We start from the raw sequence: 5,085 nt of genomic DNA on the forward strand, positions 1-5,085 counted from the left end.
AACATTTATAACATATATTTAAACAAAACATATATAATCTATTTTAATAAAATAGAAAAGTGTTCTTAGTCTTCACTTAAAAGCTGTTAGAAGCTGCCTTTCTGACAAGAGAGTTCTGTGAGTTCCACAGTCTCAGTGCATTAAAGTCAAAACCAGTTGCTTTTTATTTCCTCTTTTACGACAGAGCAAGGAGGGTGTCCACAGACCACTGTGCACCTGCAGACTGATATGGGGGGTAAAAAGTCTAGAAGTTAGTAAATAAGATTTTAGCACATGTTCTAAAACAAACCGGACACCTGTACAGTGATGCCAACACAGTGCTCTGAGCTCCTTCTTTGAGTTAAATCCTAGCATCTGCATTTTTTACAAGTTGTTGCTATGGCAGAGCATGACCAGAGCATAACAGAAACCACCCATTTTCTAACCGCTTCATCCAATTCAGGGTCAGGGGGTCAGGGGGTCGCGGGGCACGGGGGAGCCAGAGCCTCAGAAAGTAATAAGCAGGAGATACCTGGGACTGGATGGTAGTCCAATGCAGGGAAGACACAGACACTCACCAATTATCCCAGAAGCCAATTAACCTACCAGTAGTTCTTTGAACTGTGGGAGGAAGCCGGAGCACCCAAAGCAAACTCATGCAAACATGGGGAGAACATACAAGCTCCATACAGATAGCACCCCAGGTCCAGAAGTGTACCCAGGGCCTCAGCACTGTGAGCTAGCAATGCTAAATGCTGGGCTACTGTGCATGCTAATTTCTAGGCATCAGGTGATCAATCAGGTAGTGTTTCTCAGATAAAAGGACACCAGTTATTTAGTATGAGATTCAAATTGACCTCAGAACAAAATATAACTTATGTTATATAACTTACATAGAACTTACTACAGCATAACTGTCTTATTTGGCTCTTGTAGAAAATATTAACAGCATGCCTATTAAACATACAGTATCTAGCAATCAGCAATCAAAATAAAAACATTTCCAAACATGGAAACTGCCCAGTTAATGAAGCATTTCAAAGACATTAATCTATTCAATAATTACAGTTTTAAGTAGATAACAGATTTATATTCAGATTAAGAAAGCATCATAACAACTGCTGCTTGTGTAAGGAATCCATGAATACCACTGTACATGAGAATTCCACACCTATTTGTAATCAATACACAAAATCCTATTGAATTTCAGGTACTTGTTTATTCAGCATTGCTTGACTCCGCGGACTCCTTGTTGTTTCAATATTCTAGCAATAGGACTAATCGCCAATACAGTGCCGTTGTAATCTATTCCTTCTGCCAGCAGAGGACGGTATTCGCACAGCCAGTTCAGGATAAGATACGGTCCTCGCAGTTCACAGTACAACTGGCCAAAGCCGTATTCGGAATATGCTCTCGATAACCTCGTTTAGTTTAAGTACGGCCATATTTCATATCAACCCACAGATGCATTGCATAAACACTAGAATTCTGGTTGTACTTAAATTGACCTTATACGTTTTGGATTATGTTTAACCTTCTTCAATTTCTTCAACCATATTTTGAGATGATTACGTTTACAGAAGCAAATATTATTCAGTGCTTTTTCTTCACTCCTTTAATCAAACCCACATTTCTATAAGGAGGGCCATTGTGAAACTCCCCAAAGTGAGCTGAATTAATCTTTCATTCTTCACACCTGCGAAGTCATTCCTTCATTGTGTAATATGAAGGCCTTTCATTATTCACGTATACTACAACATCTGAAAATAATGGGTCTTGAAATAGTTGAATGAAAGAAAATCCTGAATAACTCCTCCAAATGCGTGTTACACTTTCATCAAGTACACACACTTTGAATGTGATGAACTATAAAAAGTTATTTTAACCATACCCAATGGAGCTCAGGAGTGCGATTGCATACACAATCATGTTTTCAGTGTTTGGACATCAGCCGTACATCAGAACAATCATTTCACTAACACAGCTCCGTGTTGAGTGACTTCCCTCCAAGAACACAAAGTCACTTTCCCTTAGCAATTATTGCATGGACTTTGATTATCTGCCTTCTGCATCAAGCCCTGTATTATATACGGTACAAAGCCAAGCTTTGGGATAGTGCTTTGTTTGGATCCTTGTCTTGATCCTTTTGGATCCCAGGCTGCTCATTTGCAAATGAGTTTTGACATTAATTATAGTGACTATAGCAATGAGCTGGCACTGTGGTTCACAGAGCTGGGGTCCTGGGTTCAATTCCTGGGGTGCAGTCTGGATGGAATTGTATGTTCTCCTTTCATTTGTGTGGATTTCTTCCAGGTGCTCCAGTTTCTTCCCACAGTCCAAAGACATACAGTACTAGTAGGTTAAGGTGGAACTACAGTCCCAATTTTGCAGACACAAAATTATTTAATTTCAGTCACAAAATAAAATCATTGACATTATAGAAAAACTTTACAAACTCAAAATTGAGCACAAAATCATGAATTTTGTGAAAGGACTGTAAGTTACGCCATGTTGTAACAAATTCGCATTCAAGTTCCACACAAATTGCGATGTGATGCAGCCCTTCCTGCTCACTAATCACTGTAATGACTAATGCAATGTGATGTAGGAGAGAAAGGGTATAGGTTATGCAGCAAACATTTCACTGCAAAAAACGTTCCATTCCAAGGTTCTTTATGCAGAGTTAACAATGTAGTATTATTTATTGGCAAAAACGTAAAAAAGTTGAGAGTTATATTTCCATTGGATTAAACGAGATGTATTCACAAGCCTGCTCCTTTACAATGTCATAGGGCCACAACAGATTATAGGAAGTTTTGCTGCCTCGTTCTGAATCGCAGAACATGGTAATTCTTTAACCTTGAAATGTAGTCTATTTTGTGATGTAATGATGCAATGTCCCTTTACTGAGAGCCAGCAATCAACGGATGTGTCTGATCGTGAATGGTTTTCCCTGTTGTTTGTTGTATTACTTGGTGTTGCATTTTAAGCTGTGCATGAGGCCATGTAAGGCAAAGACACTGCGTTCCACTTTATCAGGTGCCTGGAGTGTAAGAGCTGCAGATAATATTGAGTCACATTAATCCCAACATATTTCAAATATTATGAAAATTAAATAAATTAAATCAAATAACTTTCATTAAAAAAATCAATCACTCTTTACCTTGCTTTTTCAGTTGTTTTTAAGGAAAATTGATGCCGAGAATGTGTGAATACTGGAATACAGTGAATAGAACTGGTCACATTGGTTCCAAGACCAATGTGACCTGTTCTATTGCCTGCTAATTGTACGTTCCAGGTTGAAAAATTATTTTTAGGAGGTCAAGGTGTATGAATGATAAGAGAAAAACTGAAATAACCACAGCTACGCAAACACCAGTCCACCAAAAAAAAATCATTTAATTAAAATAAGGTAACATTTTTTTTTCATCATCATACGGATGAACTGTGCTAAATGTGTTTCTAAAAAGAAAAAGCAGGACGTGAGTCGTGAGCCAAGATCATGACTCTTTTGCTCTTCTTCACATCAGTTTTCATCTGCGAGGAGGAGGAGGAGGGCGGCTCCTGATGTGCTGACACTTGGGGAAGTGCCTCTGTGCCGGCCTGGGGGCAAAGCGCCGGCCGCAGTGAGGGCAGGGCACGTAGTCGGGGTTTGGATTCGCGGGGGGCTGGGGCAGGTTCACAACTTTCCCTCCTTGCGTGATCACCTGCTGCACCTCCCTGGCCTGTTTGATGCTCCGAATGAAATCCTCGTGCTTCTGCCTCCAGTTGTTCTTTCTCAGCTGGGAACAGGAAATGAAACCAATAAAACAGCTTCCAGAAAAAGTCCAGACTAGCACTGCGTACACAGTCTGGTCGCAAACCATTCACAAGGCAAGAAAATATCAATACAGTAATAACTTAGCTTTCTGGGGCTACCTTTCAGGTCATTGGGTAGAGAGTACAATTTACGTAGTTATGGTTTTGTTTCCTGTGAGTGCTATTTGCTTGATATGTAGATTTTTACAACAGAATTCAGAAGTCACTAAGACACATTTATTCTGTCTGGCAAATGTGCCTTTGCGGCAGTTTTTCAGAAGAGTACTTCATAAAACACTTATTTATTGTTTACATTGATTTATAAGCTGAGTCTGACTCTAGGAGAAAAAAAGGGAAGCTTGGAAAGAGTTTAAGGATAGCCCTTACCACGATTGGCGGTTTAACCTTCTTCTTATGGATGTATGTCTCCAGTTCTGTTCCCTTGGCCCTGTGCTTGAAAGAGTCAAAAACCTTCCTCTTTGAATTCTGAAGCTTCTTGCAGATCTTGCTGTGTTTCTCCAGCCTCTCTACAGCAAACTTCCCGTGACACAGTTCACAGGGCACCAGCTGAGGGTTTCCACTCTGGCTATTCTCATATGGAAATTGCTCAGCGGTAGGGCACATCAGACTTGTAGGGGACAAATATCTGTTTTCCACTGACAGAGTTTGTTCATCCAGACATGTGGTGTTATTTCTGAAGTGGCCCTGCGCGGCCTGTGCCGCTGACACGTCGCTTTCAGGGAGCCTTGCTTTCTTGAGATACTTTCTCCTTCCACAGGGGACGTCTTCTAGCCCACGGCTGCAAGGGCTCACTTGACGTCTCTCCTGATGGGAAAGCGCAGAGGGAAAGTGCGATTCTGCGCATCCGCCATCTTCCATTGGAGAACCATAATCAAGGTTGTCTCCTCTGATAGGAAGGGCTTTCCTTGGAGTGAAGGCTTTTTGCTTCTCCATTCTGCAGGTCAGAAGAGGCACGGCCTTAGAGCGGTGGTTGGCCCATGGTCCTCTGGGGCAAAGCTCGCTCTGCCTCGCCTCTATTTTCCCTTCCGGCCACCTCTCTGGAGTCTTCCATCTCTCTCGGAACCATCCTCAGCTCCTCCTGAGCTCTGAAGAGCTTCGCCTGCATCATGGCCTCCTTCTGGCGAATCTCGTCCTTCATCATGGCCTCCTTCCGGCGCATCTCATCCTGCAGGCTGGCCTCCCTCCAGCGATGCTCCTCCTTCAGCGCGGCCTCTGCCTCGGCCACTTTTCGTAGCTCCTCTTGCAACTGAAAGTGCTCCTTCCCATTGGCACGAGAAGGGCATTGCC

Source organism: Lepisosteus oculatus, unplaced genomic scaffold (genome assembly GCF_040954835.1).
Source record: "Lepisosteus oculatus isolate fLepOcu1 unplaced genomic scaffold, fLepOcu1.hap2 HAP2_SCAFFOLD_37, whole genome shotgun sequence".
NCBI classification, from domain to species: domain Eukaryota; kingdom Metazoa; phylum Chordata; class Actinopteri; order Semionotiformes; family Lepisosteidae; genus Lepisosteus; species Lepisosteus oculatus.